This window comes from Oncorhynchus nerka, linkage group LG6 (genome assembly GCF_034236695.1).
Source record: "Oncorhynchus nerka isolate Pitt River linkage group LG6, Oner_Uvic_2.0, whole genome shotgun sequence".
NCBI lineage: Eukaryota > Metazoa > Chordata > Actinopteri > Salmoniformes > Salmonidae > Oncorhynchus > Oncorhynchus nerka.
This window is the reverse complement of record NC_088401.1, coordinates 42129554-42149553: the sequence shown is the minus strand read 5'-3', so window position 1 is coordinate 42149553 and position 20000 is coordinate 42129554. Positions and strand designations below refer to the sequence as shown.

Here is a 20000-nt window from a genome sequence, read left to right as displayed (position 1 = left end):
ACCACCATAGCCCCTGTGCCCAAGAACACTAAGGTAACCTGCCTAAATGACTACTGACCTGTAGCATTCACGTCAGTAACCATGACATGCTTTGAAAGGCTGGTCATGGCCATTTATCCCAGAAACCCTAGACCCACTCCAAATTGCATACCACACCAACAGATCCACAGATGATGCAATCTCTATTGCCCTTTCCCACCTGGACAAAAGGAACACCTATGTGAGAACGCTATTCATTGACTACAGCTCAGTGTTCAAACCATAATGCCCTCAAAGTTCATCACTAAGCTAAGGACCCTGGGACTTAACACCTCCCTCTGCAACTGGATCCTTGACTTCCTGACGGGCCGCCCCCCCCAGGTGGTAAGGGTAGGTAACAACACATCCGCCACGCTGATCCTCAACACGTGGGCCCGTCAGGGGTGCGTGCTCAGTCCCCTCCTGTACTCCCTGTTCACTCATGACTGCATGGCCAGGCATGACTCCAACACCATCATTAAGTTTACCGATGACACAACAGTGGTAGGCCTGATCACTGACAACGATGAGACAGTCTATAGGTCAAGTCTAGGTCCAAAAGTCTTCTTAACAGCTTCTACCCCCAAGCCATAAGGCTCCTGTTCATCTAATTAAAGGGCTACTCTCTGTTTATTATCTATGCATAATCAGTTTAACTCTACGTACTTGTACATATTGCTTTTGTTATTTTACTGCTGCTGTTTAATTATTTATTACTTTTATTTTTTATTTTCAAATTTTTACTTTAAACAATTTTTTCTTCTTAAAGCGTTGTTGGTTAAGGGTTTGTAAGTAAGCATTTCACTGTAAGGTTGTATTGTTGTATTTGGCGCATATGACAAATACATTGATTTGAACTTGTTTGCTGACATGCAAAACATTTTGGGACTATATCAACAATGGACTAACGAAACAAATGAAACAGACTAAAGAAACAAATACCAAAAGATCGTTTTGGGGTGGAGTTTTCCTTCAAGGTATGTAGGAGGAGAGGATCAGGGGGAAAATAAAGTTCCAATACAGGTTCAAAGAGTGCAGAATCACAGGAAGAGAAATCATCGAGGGTGCCTGAGCTGCCAGCGAGTATGATGGATCATTCCACCATAGAGAGAGCACAAGTCTGCGTCCCAAATAGCACTGTATTCCGAATAGAGTGCACTACTTTTGACCAGTATTGTACAATATAGGGAATAGGTTGCCATTTGGGACAAAGCCCAGGCCTGAAGACAGCAACCCAGGTTACTTAGAGCTCGCTGTGATTTCACTCTCTGATAAATCTTCTGATAAATCATCCTCTGAAAACAGCTAGGCTGCAGAGCATCGTGACACACAAACCACCATATTTTAATGTGCGGTATCACAGGTTGGAGGCCATTTACATAGAAGGTTTAAATGTTCCTCTGTAAATGTTCCTCTGTAAGGGGACACATTTTTCAAAATACTGAATTGATCACTGTGGTTCTGTGGCATGTAGGGGAGGTGTGTTTTTTGACGAAAGTTGAATTGTTTATGGCGTTGCAAATCTGCCGCGCCGACTAAGGCAAGTAAAAAAATATATGAATGTCTCAGTAAACTGAAATCTGACATATAATGACTTCCATGTTTTTTACGGGTGAACACAGACATTTTATATTTTTAGAATATCCCAGTATTACCCCCTAATAGCAATCACTTTCATTCACACCCCCCCAAAAATTGCGAAATGTGAAGATAATTCAAACCTGATGTGTATTGAACAGACTTCAACACCTTTTTCTCCCCTTCACTGCAGAAGTGTTTCAACAGCTCGACATCATTCTTCACTGTGGCAGGACTAAGCCTAACCTCCCTGTACAAAAAATACAAAAAACAAAAACAAATACAGATAATTAATCTTGGGCCCATTTGTGGTTCTTCTATCTAGTAAGAAACTGTTTCTAATCAGAGTCAACCCCATGTGTTTGGACTTGTCTGAAGTCAAGTGGGAGTCAGTGTGTATTAAGATGGATTGATTCGTTGTTGATAGATAGAGAAGCAGACAGAGTGAGGAGGAGGAAAGGATACCCACTGGGAGATCTGCTTGAGGGAGTTGCTGAGGACTTGAGTGTCCAGCTGCTGCTGCAGGATGAGCAGCTTCACTTTGATATCTTCCTCCTTGGCCTGGTCCCCATCATTCACCTTCTCCAGGAGACGCAGCACCGAGCTGTCCTCCCCATCCACTGTTGCAAAACTAGGCCCCAGCATCTTCGCAACAGGGTCTTTGTTGGCTACAAATTACAGTAAAAAATGTTGAACATATCTTTATTTGACCAGATTGTCCCTTTGAGGCCTTATTTAAAAGAGAATCCTGGTCTGGGGTAATATAGACATACAGTAGATGTATGTTTTCCTTTCTCGAACTAACATAGCTATTAGCTAGAACCACATTATGGCTTTGGGGTACAGTAAATATAACTGTGAGGAATTGCAAACATAATCTGATGCCAGTTTCTAATTGGATAAAAGTAGAAGATAACAAGGACAAACGAATGATGTCCGTGGCTTTATGGGAAGTATGTAGCCCGACTACTCAGGGACAAATGGGATACAAATCTCATTCTGTGGTTTACATGGTTTTACCTTCCACACAAGCTCGGACCTCCTTCAGCCTCTTATCCTTTGCCAGCTGCACTATTTTGGAGAGCTGACTAAAACTGTGAACAGAAATGTTCGGAGGAGTGATTTGCAACATACTGTAGGACGCCCATCCTTGTCCGTTTCCTGCGACTTTACCATAGGGCAACTGAAAAGTAGAGAAACACACATATTTTTAAGTATAAACTGTCAACAAACACAACATTTTATTTTTCTATCGAGGCACACTTTTCCTATTCTACCGTGTCTGTGCTAATGTCATAAATATGCTTTTTCGAAAGAAAAGTAATGTTCTCAGTGAAGAGCCAACTGTGGGATAAAAAATGTGTGTGCTGTGCTGGTAACTTTAATTATTTACTAGGACCACTGCTTATACCTAATGTATCGATTTGTTTGTAAAACATCAGTTCATTGATTAAGTAGGGGTTGTCAAAAAATATGGGTGTAGAAACCCCATTAAATTGACTTAAAGCCTCAATCTGGAGTTTGTGTTTCAGCAAAGAACAACCGTGCTGCTTAAAGGAGGATATTTCTACATGTGTAACTGTTTTAGCACGTACCTATACTGTAGTTTGATATCTTAAGACAGTTGTTGGTCCATATCCCACATATTTAGATACTTTACAGGAATCTCATGATATGCCATTTTATTTTACTTAACTAGGCAAGTCAGTTAAGAACAAATTCTTATTTTCAATGACTGCCTAGGAACAGTGGTTTAACTGCCTGTTCAGGGGCAGAACGACAGATTTGTACCTTGTCAGCTCAGGGATTTGAACTTGCAAACTTTTGGTTACTAGTACAACGCTCTAACCACTAGGCTACCCTGCCACCCCATTTGTCCATAGGATCCCATTAAAATGTGAAATATATCCATATATCTATATCTATATATCTACATATCTATATCCTAATACACTAAAAATGACATGTAAAGACCTTGGAGAAATCACTTTTTTGAATAAATATATATATTTTTTATGCTTACAGTGCCTTCAGAACGTATTCATACCTCTTGACTTTTTCCACATTTTGTTGTGTTACAAAAGTGGTATTAAAATGGATTTAATTGTCATTTTTTGGTCAACGATCTACACAAAATACTCTACAATGTCAAAGTGGAAGAAAAATTCTGACATTTGTAAAACATTTATGAAAAACAAAAAACACTATTGATATCTTGGATACTTCAGTAATTTTGGCTTAATCTGATAGTGTGCCTTCAGTTCTTTAATAAAATATATCAAAATAACATGTGTACACAAGTAATTATGCCGAAAAACAATATTCAGAAATGTTTGTGTTGCGGTAATGAGATAATTTACAAAAAACATATTTTTTCTGTAAAATGTTTAACTCAGGCCTTTTCATTCGGTAAGCAATGTTAAAAAATATTAGAAATGGACTTTTATTTTTTGGGACTTTGAAAACTGATGAGGTAATGAGCATTTTTGCATTGGTAATTATGGAAATTGTGTTAAAATGCATAATATCTGATCAATAAAACATAACAATAATTATGAAATAGATAAATACAGATCCTAATCTTGGCGATCCAAGAGGAATTATGGAAAATGTGTTCATTGTTGTCAAGTGCCAGTTTTGTGAGAATCACCCATCTAATCACATGCAGACAGCTAGGAAAAATAGCCAAATATCCTGACGAAGTAGTGTAGTTTTGTTGTTTTCTGTCCTAGCTACTGAAGTTGAACAGAAAACAGATTCATTCAATTGTACATATGAGTGCTGCTGCAGGGCTCTAAATACGTTTTAACTCCATGAAAACATCCCCAGTGAGTAACATTAACATTACACAAACAGCCTGCCTCATGATTACCTGATGTCATACTCTGTTTAGAAATCAGAAGCCTCCAAAGAGCTAGTCCACTGCAGCGGCTCATTGAACACATGTTTAGCTTCCTGAGGGTGTCTGGAGCTGAACTGTTCCACAAACTGTAGGATCTCTTTCAGCAGAGACTCATTGACTGGGGTGATCTCCAGTTTGCCCGTCCCAGAACTTGCTGTGGTCCATTGCAAGGCTCTGGTCAGTGCTACAGTATGGTAGCAGCTGAGGCACTGGCAACCTCCTGAAACTGTTGTGGTGGAATTGGTGACAATGACAATTCTAGCTAGACACGTCAACAAAATATAAATTTGCTAGCTACAATTAAAGTATAATGGCAGTCACATAAGACTGCAAATGGCTGGCTAAGTTTACAGCCTGTTGTTAACTGTGAAAAGGAACAACTGGCTACAGTAGCCAGCTGACCCCATTGCTAACTTAACATCATTCCATCAAAACCTGAAACTTCAAAACATATTTTAAGCGTTTGTACAAATGAACTAATCTGCAAATGTTCTGAGTACAGTGAACATTTATAGTTAAACATTTATATTTTTATATATTTTTATATCTTGCAAACTATCTAACCAACTATTCAAAGTATTTTGTTTGAGGACCACCAGCTAGCCAGCTATCAAGGTTAGCGGTTAGTCAGTTTCCTTGGAAACAGCCAATTGTAAAGCCTCCTCCGGTTGCCAGGATACCACTCAACAACTTATTGGGAGATAGGTCAAAAGGAACAAGATTCGAAAAGCACAACTATTCCTCTCTCCCTGCCTGCAGCCTGCTGGTTGGCTATTTGCTTTAATACAGTGTGATGCCTTCATAAAGTGTTCTGTGGAATCTAAAGTAGGATGTCCACAGAACCACACATTTGAGTGCCTCTTTATAAACTTCCTCTAGGATAGATGTATGATTTGGCTTTGGCTGTGTTTTACAGACAAACATTCTGGGCAAACTGAAAAAAGTATATTTGAAGGAGATTCTGCAAATAAAGTAAACCAGACTTGATTCATTCAATAATTGAGATCACTTCACCATTCACCTACTGTATCAAAAATGTTAATTTTCAAGACAAAAACCATGTCATCTGGCTATAATTTCCAAAGTTGATTATTGAAGTGATTTCATTATTTCAGGTTGGCATATTTTTTAGTTGAGAATTTCCAGGAGAATGAATTATAGGTATTGGTATGTTTTGAGATTGGTAAACTATACACAAATCAGGCCTAGTTGATTAACCAGATCCAATTGCATATTTTCCTTTTCAGGTAGATGCAAAAGGAAAATAACCAGATGACTTGCAAAGCTTTGATTGTGCACAAGTGTGGAACCTTCCCTTCCTTTAGCCACAAAGCCCCATCAGAAGTGAGCTCAGAGTCAGACAGTTAATGGGGCGATCCAACCTCCACAGAAAGGTAGCTAGTCTGACTCTGCCTTTGTCTCAAATGGCAGCCTATTCCCACCATAGTGCACTACTTTTGACCAGAGCCCTACGGGCCCTAGGTAAAAGTAGTGCACTATATAGGGAAAGAGTGTCATTTATGATGCAGACTCTGTATACCATGGACTCCTCTCCTTGTATTGGCTAAGCATGTGCCCCAGACCATGATTTATAACTGTGGAGCAGACATGTTTACATTTGATTTGAATAACCCCCTCCTCCTTCATCCTCGCTATGCTGAATGAACAGCCACAATTTGTGCAAATCAGTGCTGTGTGTCTTATTGTCTGGCAGCTGCCTGCCCTGCCCACCCTGCCCAGGCTGTGGTGTCCCATGACTCATTGGGAATGACAACACACACAGAGTATCCCATGGCCCCATGGCCAATAAAACCACTTACAGTGCCTTGCAAAAGTATTCATACTCCATAGATTTCTTCACTTTATATTGCGTTACACACTGGAATTTATTTGTAACAATCTACACAAAAGAACTATATGTCAAAGTGGAAGATTTTTTTTGTTTGTTTAGAATAATATAAATGAAATAACAAGCATAAGTATTCAGCTCCCTGAGTCAATACTTGTTTAAAAAAACACAGTTAGACTCACCGTTACAGCTGTGAGTCTTCTTGGGTAAGTCTGTAAGAGCTTTACACACCCGGTTGCTTTTTATCCTGAAAAAATGTCAAGCATACCAATACCATACGTGAAAATAATGAGGCAGATACTGTTGTGATATCTGATGTGTTGGATTTGCCCTTAACATAAAGCTTTGCATTAAGGCCAAAAAGTGTATTCCTTTGCTGTGTTTTTTTTGCAGTATTACTTTAGTGCCTTACTGCATACAACATGAATTATTTGAATTGTTCTTTTCACTCTGTCATTTAAGTCATTATCGTGGAGTCACTACAATGTTGTTGATCCGGCCTCAGTTTTCTCCCAACACAGCCATTGAACTATTAAAAGCCATTAAAATCATCAATGTCCTCATGGTAACATCCCTGAGAAGTTTATTCCTGTCCTGCAGCTCAGTTCAGGGGGGTTTAATACATTATCCACAACATAGTTATTAACTTGCTTAAAAAGATACTCAATGTCTGATTTGTTATTGTTACCCATCTACCAATCACTGCCCTTCTTTATGAGGCTTTCAAAAAGCTCCCTGGTCTTTGTAGTTGATGGACAGGTGAGGGAGGGAGAAAAGAGAAACATCTCCTCTTTAAAGTAGGCAGCAGGCCTACAGAGCTGAGGTTAATCCAGTCATCTGGGTTTGAGATATATCCCCGGGGGGGAGCAGTAGCTCATAACTGAAAGAAAAGAAAATCAAGAAAAATCATTCTGAGTGTTGTTGTTGTTACAAGGAAGGATTTATGAGTTCCCCGTTTCAGGTATTTCATTTGGAACAAGGGGTCTGTGTAAATGAAGAAGCACGGAGAAGAATCCACGTTAGCCACAGCGAGGTGCTGGCGCAGGCCAGTGGTTTCGGGCACAGTCCAGACAAGCTTGTGTAGGAGTTTGGATAGAGGAAAGGGGGATAGAGAATGAGAGAAAAAGAAAAGGAGAGAAGGAGGATGAATGACTGCCTTAATATATCTGGCCCAAGGTCTCATTAGCAACTCTAATTGCTGTTTGTTAAAATGGCTAAATGGAACAGTCTGGAGCTTCCAGAACCTTTTCAAAACGGAAACAAATATGGCTCTGCAGTCTAGGGCACCTGCTGAGTCTTAGATGCACTTAATACAACCAAATAAATAAAACCAGTCTCCGTGCTTCCATTCCAATGCTTGACTGGAGCTGTTGATTGAATTGCATGGAAACATGCTGTGGACTTATAGAGAGAAAAGTACTGTGCCCTGTGCAACCCTTTGCGGTGCTGTGCTTTTAAAACATTGCCGTCGTGATTGCATCCTTCCACAGTGTATTCAATACTCAAACCATTTCCATTAACACTGAAATTAAACGTACACAAAGAATGTGTGTGAGTACAGGAGTGATGAAGTGTATGGACCACTGTTCCTCCTGTTATGAAGGTAGCATAATACCGTATCTCCTGCTGTATTTTCCCTCCCATGCACACTCACACAGTCCACAGAGACCTATTATTATTATTATTATTACAGGCTTCACTTCAAGTGCAGTTCAGGGCTGTGGTTAAGTTAACTAGGGATGTGTCCCAAATGGCACAATATTCCCTATATAGTGTACTACATAGGACTCTGGTCAAAAGTAGTGCGCTGGGGATTAGGGTGCCATTTGGGATGAAGGACATAGAACAATCCAGGCAAGGACTGGGGTGACACCAGTCACAATAATGAGCACCTGCAAGATCTGTCACAGATACATTTTCCAAAATAGAAAATAGTAAAAACGTGTCTAACAAGAAGAGAACATTATATTACCACATACTCCTGTTTTAAAGCCGTGGTAATTTTCCTATAATCTGCTGTGTTTTGTAGGGTCAGGGAGTTAGAAGGGGGTCAAATGTTGCTCTGAGACAGATTCAGACTGAGTGACTTATGATGAACAAGACTTGATGACCTGTCATATAACCTTTTCCGGGGAACAATTTACTGCAAACGTGCTATTTTGTAGAGTGGCACCACAGCACAGTATCTCAGGGCACAGCGAATAGGGTTATCTTTTTTTTGTTGACTTTACTACCTCACGTTGCAGCTCTATTTTATCATTAGATATAAACTTGGTATAAACAGGATTTGGGTCATTCTTAAATAATCACCCAGTTTATTGACTGTTTGGACAGGCAGTATCACAAGTGAGTAGTGAAAACGGAAACCACAATAGTGCTTTTGGATCTTGGTTCTGTGAGGATGGACTGATAGGTGAGGCAGACAAAACAGGGGTGCCAAAGAAAAATGCACTTCACTGACAAACCCAGGTTGAGGAGCATCTCATTGTGTCTGTATTTCAATTCATGGCTGCTGCTTATTTCAGATGGTTTCAAATGGTTTGTTATGAGGGTAATATAGATGGATATGCAAACGTTCTGTCAACGTCAGTGAATTGGTTAATTGGCTCAACATCTATAACCTTTCTGTTTTCAGTGGACTTCAAATATATAAAATATAAGCAATGAAGTCCATTATATCTACACGAAACTAGTCTCACAGTAAGAATAACAAAACCCGATATTGTTGAAACTGTTTACTCCGTAACAATTAATATCATCACTAGGGCTTCTTATGGATGTAAACCTGCAATTTTGGTTTTCAAAAGTTGAGTATATATTTCAAGTTGTTGGTGCCAATGGTTTCTTTGGAGCAGGCGGTTGCTTGTCAAACATAGACGTAAAACAACCGTTATGAATACATAGATTCATGGAATGAAAGATCTTGAATCTGTATGTATTAAAACCCATTTTTGTTTATTTTGCTATTTGGTGGCACTGGCAAAACCCCACCAATACCTCTTGCTAAATAATGTACAACTTTTAAAAGTGGGTTTGGATTTGTACTAGTATTGGTTAACCTCAAAACATATCTTTTAGAAAATTTGAAGTTGAATATTTCCAGACGTTGCTAATGATTGGATGTCCACACTGTCATCTACAGAACTATATTTATATCTACAGAACTATATCAGAACTATATTTATATCTACAGAACTATATTTATATCTACAGAACTATATTTATATCTACAGAACTATATTTATATCTACAGAACTATAAGTCCACAAGCTGTCATAAAAAAAAAAAAAATCTTAATTTTACCATGTTTTTATCATACCAGGTTTTACATGAAATCAGCAGGTTTGTCAGATATTTGTAGATATATATAAATGTCCATGCAGTGTAGGGCAAAAGAGTATGTTTATATCAGCATGATTTGTTCATCATACAACATACTACAAGCAACATCCTGTTTTCATATTTGGGCTATCAGGAGTAAATATTTATGCTACATATTATAAAGGATAATGTTAGAAATATACTCCTGTGAACAGATCCAATTACTGAGTCAATTTGTTTGTCATTTAGGTTTTTTGAAGCTAGGATGACACTTGTAGCTACAAAGTAATATTGGACAGATGTCACCAGCTGCTGGACTGCTGTTGTGACCATTGGCAGGATCTGTCCTCTATCGGGTCTGTCCCCTATCCTGCGTCCTGATAGGTTCATCCGAGGTCGAGTTGGCTCCAACCCCACCTATTTACCAGTTCAGTCCTTCTATTATCCCTCAGCGTACTGAACTAACCAAGCACCACTCTGCCAGACCAGCCATTTTGCCTCTCACCATACCCCCTTACCCCCCTTAACCACCCCTCTTTCTCTCACCCCTGCTCTCCGTGCTTGGCGCAATTTGACTTGTGTTTTAAAATCTCCCCTGGAAGACATCAGGGCCTCCTTGTTCCTCCGCCTGTCTGTTGCTCGGTCTACCTCAGGATGAACAGACAGAGAGAGGCACTGCCATGTGCTGGGCTTGGAGTGGGGTGAGAAAAGAGGCAGAGAAAGGGGGAGGAGAGGAGAAGAGAGGAGGAGGAAAGGTGAATGGAGAGGGGTTCTCCGAGTGGGGCAAGAAAAGAGGCAGAGAGAGCAGGAGCAGTGGAGGAGAGGAGGAAGGGGAGCGGGGGAGGCAGGCACTAGCATGCACAGAGAGAGGCAGAGAGAAGGGGAGTAGAGGAGGAGAGAGGATGAGGAAAGTAGAAGAGGAGAGGTGTTCTTAGGCGCTACTCCCTCCCCATCAGTGGTTGAGGAGGTGCTTTTTGAGTGCTTATGTTGCAGCCACTCCAACGCTGGCACCAAGCTCGCCATAGAGTGAGACGCAGACAGAGGGAAAAGAAACCAGTACAGGGATAGCAATGACTATCTGGAAATAATGACACATTAGTTAGGCAAGACAAGTCACATGAGAAAACAAGGGTTTTCTGTGAACAGACAAGAAATGTTCATAAACAGTAGTCTGTGTGTGTGTCCCAAATGGCACCCTATTCCCAATGTAGTGCACTATCCGGCCCTGGTTAAAGGTAGTGCACTACATAGGGAATAGTTTGCCATTTGGGACTCATCCTGTGTAAAGTCCAAAGGGGAAGTTCACTAGACAAGTCGTGTTAAGGGAGAATCCATCGGTACACTCACTGACTTTGAAGTGAGGAACTTGGAAATAGAATTTGTTACAGAGTACAGTGTGTTGCTGAATGCTGAAGGCCTATGAACACGGAGAGCTTTCCAATACTAACTATGTAGCTAATCACAGAACACAGAGGGCCAATCAGTCTGTCTGCAGGCTATGTGTGTGCCGCTCCGCTCCAGAGAGAAAGGGGGCTGGACCTGGCCATTGGACCTCTGCTGGTTGTGGGCATTTCCCATTTCCTGTACCAAACAGCAGGTTTCAGAGGGTGGTTGTGGTGTATGGGTGCTCCCCGTCTTCTGGCTCTCCTGTCAGCCCCGGCCAACACGGCCACAGTAGGAAGGGGCGAGAGATAGCCTAGTGGTTAGAGCGTTGGGCCAGTAACCAAAGGGTTGCTAGATCGAGTCCCCGAACTGACAAGGTAAAAATCTGTCTTAACCCACTGTTCCTAGGCTGTCATTGTAAAAAAGAATGTGTTCTTGACTGACTTGCCTAGTTAAATAAAAAATAAGCCCCCTGTTCTCCTCAGCCAAACCCAACCACCCCTCCCTTTAAGGATCCCTCCACTCCTACAGCCCCAACCTAACCCGCCGTGTCAACATTTCTCTGAGAACACAACTGGCGCTGCCATTATTTAGCCACATGTCTCCTACAAGGCCAGATTGGCCAATTGCGTACAGGCAGAAATCTGTGTCTTCTAACACATGAACATGGAAATAAAATAGACCATACTATGGTAAAAATATATGAATACAAACAACAGGTTGTCACGCCTGCTCCCGCTCTCCCTCTCTGGAGCTCGAGCTCAGCCGGATTGCCGGGCTCCCACGCCTCAGCCAGCTTGTCGGGCTTCTACACCTCAGCCAGCTTGTCCTCCGCCGGCCCGACAGGCTCGCCCAGGTGGGACGCAGGGTGGCGCCCCTAGAGGGCGGGGGGGGTCCTGTCACGCCTGCTCCACTAGAAGCTCTCAACCTGCTCCACTAGAGCCCTGTCGATGAGAACGGGGCGTGCTCTGTCCTCCTTTTCCTGTAGTCCACAATAATCTCCTTTGTCTTGATCATGTTGAGGGAGAGGTTGTTATCCTTGCACCACATGGCCAGGTCTGTGACCTCCTCTCCATAGGCTGTCTCATCGTTGTCGGTGATCAGGCCTACCACTGTTGCGTTGTTGGCAAACTTAATGATGGTGTTGGAGTCATGCCTGGCCATGCAGTCATGGGTGAACAGGGAGTACAGGAGGAGACTGAGCACACACCCCTGAGTGTTGAGGATCAGCATAGCAGATGTGTTGTTACCTACCCTTATCCCCTGGGGACGGCCCATCAGGAAGAATGCCATATGTGCGTAAAGCTGTCATCAAGGCAAAGGGTGGCTACTTTGAAGAAAATCTAAAATCAAATTATTATCATTTTTTTTAACACTTTTTGGTTTACTACATGATTACATATGTATTATTTAATTGGTTTGATGTCTTCACTATATCTTCACTATAGAAAATAGTAAAAAAAAAATAAAGAAAAACCCTTGAATTAGTATGTCTGTTCCAAACTTTGACTGGTACTGTATGTAAACTCAGCAAAAAAAGAAACGTCCCTTTTCAGGACCCTGTCTTCCAAAGATAATTAGTAAAAATCCAAATAACTTCACAGATCTTCTTTGTAATATGAATATGCACCAGTGGAACGGTCGTTAACCTCTCTAGCGTCCCACCTGGCCAACATCCAGTGAGATTGCAGAGCGCCAAATTCAAATACAGAAATACTCATTATAAAAATTCAGATAACAAAACATATTTTACATAGGTTTAAAGATGAACTTCTTGTGAATCCAACCACAGATTTAAAAATTGCTTTACTGCGAAAGCATACCTTATGAATTTTTGAGAACATAGCCCAGCAGACAAATCATAACAAACATTAACCAGCCAAGTAGAACCAGCCAAGCTGTGCACAAGTCACAAATAGAGATAAAATTAATCCCTTACCTTTGATGATCTTCATATGGTTGCACTCAGAAAACATACATTTACTCAATAAATGTTTATTTTGTTCGAAAAAGTCTCTTTATATCCAAAAACCTTTGTTTTGTTCGCGTGTTTTCTTCAGTAATCCACAGGCTCAAACACAGTCAAAACAGGCAGACAAAAAAATCCAAATTGTATCCGTAAAGTTCATAGAAACATGTCAAACGATGTTAATATTCAATCCTCAGGTTGTTTTTAGCCTAAATAATAGATCATATTTCAACCGGACAATAACGTTGTCAATATAAAAGGTAAACAAGAAAGGCACTCTCTCGGTCGCGGGCATGAAAAAGCTCTGTGACACGGCAGGGTCCACTCATTCAGTCTGCTCTTACTCCCTCATTTTTCAGAATACAAGCCTGAAACAATTTCTAAAGACTGTTGAAATCTAGTGGAAGGCATAGGAACTGCAATTTGAGTCCTAAGTCAATGGAAACCGTAATGGCATTGAATAGAAAACTACAAAACCAAAAAACAACTTACTTCCTGAATGGATTTTTCTCAGGTTTTCGCCTGCCAAATCAGTTCTGTTATACTCACAGACACTGTTTTAACAGTTTTGGAAACTTTAGAGTGTTTTCTATCCAATCTACCATATCATTTCTTCTGGGCCCGAGTAGCAGGCAGTTTAATTTAGGCATGCTTTTCATCCAAAATTCCGAATGCTGCCCCCTACCCTAGAGATGTTTTAAGACACTAACAGCTTACAGACGGTAGGCAATTAAGGTCACAGTTATGAAAACTTAGTAGAAAGGCCTCTTTAGTGTCCTGACTCTGAAAAACACCAAAAGAAAGATGCCCAGGGTCCCTGCTCATCTACTTGAACGTGCCTTAGACATGCTGCAAGGAGGCATGAGGACTGCCTATGTGGCCAGGGCAATAAATTGCAATGTCAGTACTGTGAGACGACTAAGACAGCACTACAGGGAGACAGGATGGACAGCTGATCATCCTCGCAGTGGCAGACCACGTGTAACAACACCTGCACAGGATCGGTACATCCGAACGTCACACCTGCAGGACAGGATGGACAATAACTGCCTACACCAGGGCACAATCCCTCCATCAAACTGTCCATAATAGGCTGAGAGGGGTTGGACTGAGGGCTTGTAGGCCTGTTGTAAGGTAGGTCATTCACTAGACATCACTGGCAACAACATCGCCTATGGGCACAAACCCAGTCACTGGACCAGACAGGACTGGCAAAAAGTGCTTCTCTCTACTGTTATTCTGACATTTCACATTCTTAAAATAAATAATCCTAACTGACCTAAAACAGAGAATTTTACCAGGATTAAATGTCAGGAATTGTGAAAAACTGAGTTTAAATGTATTTGGCTAAGGTGTACGTAAACCTCCGACTTCAACTGTAGTCTATTTCCCCTTCACAACACCACAGCGACTGTGCTAATTTCACTAAGGCAGTCTCGACCTCCATACCTCTAACATTAAACATGACAGTTTCAGGCTGAATAATGAAAAACTGGGTACAGAGGGGTCGACAAGTCTCTGGGGAACAGCACAGCGAAAGTTTAGGAAAATACAGGTGGACAGCTTTGCGGCGCCGTAACATAGTCAATGCGATCACACAGCCTCGGCCCCTCTACCTTGTTTTACCTCCACACGTCAGAGGAATTTCCACTACAACTAACGATGGACCCCTCCCCCTGAACTTTCCCCCCTTGCTGTCATTTTCACATCACACAGGGGGCCTCTCTCCAACCTTAACCTGCACAGCCTTTACAGGCAATGCATACAGAGGCTGTGTCCAAAATTGAACCCTATTCCCTATAAAGTGCACTAGTTTTGACTAGGGCCCATAGGACCCTGGTAAAAAAAATAGTGCACTATTTATGGAATAGGGTGCCATTTGAGATGCAGCCCTAATGTATACATATGCCACCCAGCATTAATGACCTGGTGACTGGTCCATGCTATGGGTATTAGAGCGAGCCTCAGCTCAGTATGTTGTTATAATTCTCATCAGGGGTTTGTACACTCACTCCCAAATGGCAGCTGTGCACTACTTCTGACCAGGGCCCATAGGGCTGCGGTCAAAAGTAGAACACTATGTAGGGAATCGGGTGCCATTTCGGAGATTGCCATTCAGCGGTATGAAGGGCATCCCTTGTTCACTCCTCTCCTCTCCCCTACGTTCCCCAGGCTCTGTGTGTAATTGAGTAATACAGCTCAAGGTAACAGGGCCTGAAGACCTTTGCCTACAGACATGAGGTAATGTGTTGTTAATTAGCAGAAGAAAGAGACAGGGTGGGCGGAAGCCCTAGCCAGCACTGGAGCAGACTGGGGATGTGTCCCAAATGGCACCCTATTCGCTATAGAGTGCTCTACTTTTGACCAGGGCTCCATTAAGTACACGGCCTGGTTGGAACTCTCCCTCCAGTCAAAAGCATTTAGCAGGGATGAGGATTAAAGAGAAGTAAAGCCTGCGAAGGACAAGGGATGGTGATGGGCCGGATCCCAACATGAAAGCAGGGACAGAGCGGGATTGAACGGGCTACTATATAATATATATATATATATATATATATATATATATATATATATATATAGAGAGAGAGAGAGAGAGAGAGAGAGAGAATGGTTCTTTTAAGAAGATAACCTTTATGAAAGATATCTGATATTCCTCCCCCCTCTGATAAGCATGACGTACAATTTGTCATGAAGCGAACGTAAAGACTTTGACGTTGAGCAGGGTTCAGGATATTGGCCCCGACGTTGTAATTTAGAGCAGTAAATCAAACCAATCGGAGTGTAATATCGAGACGGGAGGGTGAGTCAGTTCGCTTTAATGGTCTCCGAAAGGAATCAGAGGGACCGCTGTAGAAACCTCTCTGACATGTCACTGTGCCTCGCTATTATGGCCGTCTGGCCTTTCCACAACAATCTCCTGTTCATCTGTTTGGCTCCTCCTCTCCCTCTATCTCTCTCTCTCTGCCCGTTATAGCCTGGCTCTGGCCCTCTCCCTCCAAACAAAGGGCCCAGTTAATATGGGAATGTATTTACATGAAAATAAATACATCAAAAAGGCACAAGGAGAGCGAATCATGAAAACGTACTGAAGGCCCTGCGGAGCTCAACATTAATCTTGTGAATCAGAGATAAAAGGTGAGCATTTAATGCTATAAATCCAGTGTACTCCTTAAGCTGCTCTCTGCTCTGCTCGGCTAAACCATTAGAGAGAGAGGGATGAGGAAACAAGGAAAAAAGTACAGCAGCTCTTTCATTCTGTGAGCTCTCAAAGTCACCTTAATGTCATAACTGGAGAAACCATTGCTGCATGGGCTTGGGCTGTACATGGTTCATAATCACACAACTATAGCTGCTCTCCAAGGACCAGGTAGAGAGAGGAGGAAGAGGAAGGTTTGTTTTCTTTAATCAGTCCGGGACTAATATGACATTTATTGACCTTTAAAACACACAATTCCCAATTCATTGATCACTGTGATATCGTCATCTGTCAAATCATCCCTGATTCATGTGATTGAAGGCAAGAGGGAGATCAGTTCCCTGATTGTCTGTGGCACTGTGGGAGAAACCTAATAGTGGGAACATGTGTTTCTGTCTTCATGGTTTTCTGAGTGTGTGAAACACGATGGCTTCAAGCGGATGCAACATTTTGGGCCTAGCACCGACAGACTAACGTCCGACAGAGAGTAGCGTTCCTCCTTCCCCATAAGGCCCCTACAAGGCGTGAGAAGAGGACTGACTACCTCTTGCATGTCAGTGTGACGGGAGAGAAAATGATGTGTCAGTCACAACCACCCATGTGGTGTCATGAGTGTCATGAATATCAGATACGACGTTATTGTGATGAAGAGAACTCTCGGAATGTCACATGGAACCCATCACCCTCATGTACAATGTTTTGGGTGTTATCAAAACATACTCGAACGGGCAAGAGGTCTGAAACACTCAAACTTGGACATGGTCAAATAAACACATGGGATGAAACACAATGGGTGAGGTAGTGGAGGTAACAAAAATACTGTGCTGTAGATTGAAAGCGAGCTGAGGCTCATGAATGTGTCTGATTTGGCACGTTATTCCCAACACAGTGTTGCTTTTGACCAGAGCCTTATGAGCCTGGTCAAAAGTTGTGCAATATGGGCCTGATTTCGACTTCTGAAAGTATTCCTTTTTTAAGCACGCCTTTCCTACACACTTCTCAGTAGTTGGTATTCAGACTGTTATGAAGGTGCGTAAACAAGCTTTGTAGGCGTCCCTTGGACACACTGAATAAATGTAATTCGACTGCTAAAAACCCTCCCACTTAGTGGCCAAGAGATTTTCTTGTGGAGTTTTCATTCAATGGGGTTTTCAGTATATTTATCTTAAGCCATCCCTTTAAATATGGTGTAGCTTCTAGTTTGAATTTTGTGGACAGACAATAGAATATATTGAGAGTATGGGTTCAGAATATTAGGGGTACATTTAAGAAAGCCATCTAAATACGTGCATATTCATCTCCGTTTGAGCAAAAATTGGGAGAAAAAATACTCTGATCTTGTAGATTATTTAGGGTTAACAAAGTATGTATGAATAGACTTTACACGGTAGTTTGACGGTAGTTTAACTCATTTAGAAATATACCACATTCAGTTCTTTAACCCATGGTAATGTTGGAAGTATCGTGTACATAGACTTACACAGTAATGATGACAATAAGGTACAATAGTAGGCTATACCCTTGTCTATTGCCTGCACTAACCACGGAACTTCGTGATGACACAACCAAGTATTGCGCCATGCGTCAGGTTCAAACTGTTACGGCTTGGTCTGCACGCCGCTCCATAACATTTTCATTAGCTTACATGTCTTTGTTCAGCACAAGAACTGTTTGTCGGGAGCTTCATGAAATTGGTTTCCATGACCGCACACAAGCCTAAGATCACCATACGCAATGCCAAGCGTCGGCTGGAGTGGTCTAAAGCTCAACTCCATTGGACTCTGCAGCAGTGGAAATGCGTTCCCTGGAGTGATAAATCACTCTTCACCATATGGCAGTCTGGCGGACTAATCTGGGTTGGCGAACGCTACCTGCCCCAATGCATAGTGCCAACTGTAAAGTTTGGTGGAGGAGGAATTAATAGTCTGGGGCTGTTTTCATTGTTAAGGCTAGGCCCCTTAGTTCCATTGAAGGGAACTAACGTAACAGAATACAATGACATTCTAGACGATTCTGTGCTTCCAACTTTGTGGAGTTTGGGTAAGGCCCTTTCCTGTTTCAGCGAGGTCCATACAGAAATGGTTTATCAAGATCAGTGTGAAAGAACTTAACTAAACTGCACAGAGCTCTGACCTCAACCCCATCGAACACCTTTGGGATGAATTGGAACGTTGACTGTGAGCCAGGCCTTAGTGCCAAACATCAGTGCCTGACCTCACTAATGCTCTTGTGGCTGAATGGAAGCAAGTCCCCGGCAGCAATGTTCCAACATTTAGTGGAAAGCCTTCCCAGAAGACTGGAGGCTGTTATAGAAGCAAAGGGAGGACCAACTCCATATTAATGCCCATGATTTTGGAATGAGATGTTCGACGAGCAGGTGTCCACATACTTTTGGTAATGTAGTGTATTTACAATTCCCTTATCCAAATGGATTACTCATTTACCTATCTCTCATCAATATCTCTTATAAATATGTCCATTAAAGTGCATGGACAATGGTGTTATTTCTATCTGAAAAAAGTAGATGCCTTTTCTACTTGGAAAAAGTACGTTCGCTAGAACTTCTTCATGGATTCTTCATGCGTAAAGGTGGTGGAATTATTGGGGAATTAAGTCAAAGTCAGAATACAGCATATCTGTACACACCTCAGCCACACCTTCATTTATTCGATCTCCACCCAAAATGAATAGTGGGTGAAATGCACCCTATTCTCATGTTTAAGTTCGTCATAATACACATAGAGAAAAGTGCATAAAAAGGGAAATGCATTCCATTTACGCGTGCGCTTAACTCGGGTCAGAATCGGGCCCTATATTGGGACAAATCCTGTGTGAGCTGTTCAGAGAAGAACTAAACCAGAGAGGACAGGAGAGTGGAGATGGAAGTGACTCCAGTCACTTTGGCTCATTGGAGGCTGGGAAGACACCTTTACCCAGGACACCCAGCCAGCAATCCCCAAACACAGTTTGCATCCCAAATGAGCCCTGGTCAAAAGTAGTGCACTATAAAGGGAATTAGGGTACCCATAGGGCTCTGGTCAAAAGTAGTGCACTATAAAGGGAAAATATAGGGTGCCATTTGGGATGCAACCCAGACAGTGAGCACCGATAACATGGCTGTTATGACGTGGAGGGAAATTCAGAGCTCACTTAGAAGCTCTACAACCTTTTCTTACCTGTCACTCGGCCCACGTTCCCACGGCTCTGGTTTCCCACGCCCGGGGGACGATGTGAGGCAGTATTTTTCTTGTGTTAAATATGGATCATTGAGCTTGATGGCTTTTGGAAGGTAAAACCCAAGTGGAAATCTGTCTTCCTCCCTCTCTCCCTCTGTGTCCCTCCCTCTCTCTTTCTTACCTCTAAAAGCCTGGCATGTCGGGCCAGCTCCAGCTCCTTCTCATGTCCCCACTTACAGTTGTGCGCTCAAAATGGCACCCTATTCCCTTTATAGTGCACTACTATACTACCCTTTGGACCATGGTCAAAAGTAGTGCACTATATAGGGTACCATTTGGGACACAAAGTACTGTGGAGCACGGCGAGTAAGTGAGTGCACTATAAAGGGAATAGGGTACCATTTGGGACACAGAGGTACTGTGGAGCACGGCGAGTAAGTGAGTGAGTCCCACATCACTCCTTAATCCCAATTAAGGGGAAGAGGAGAGTGAAACGCTTCCCCTTGGCCTCCTCACAGAGTGCCATTACCTCTCCCTGACCTTCCCCCACTCTCCTCCCCGCTCCCTCCTCTCCTTTCCACACCACTCCCTCCCGGCCTGCTCCTCAT

General features: G+C 42.2%; 1 pseudogene; it reads right to left on the bottom strand.

Annotated features, from left to right (window-relative positions):
• Positions 1-5837, bottom strand: part of LOC115131070 (outer dynein arm-docking complex subunit 2-like) — a 71267-nt pseudogene extending 65430 nt beyond the window's left edge.
• Between the last annotated feature and the right edge of the window lie 14163 nt (positions 5838-20000).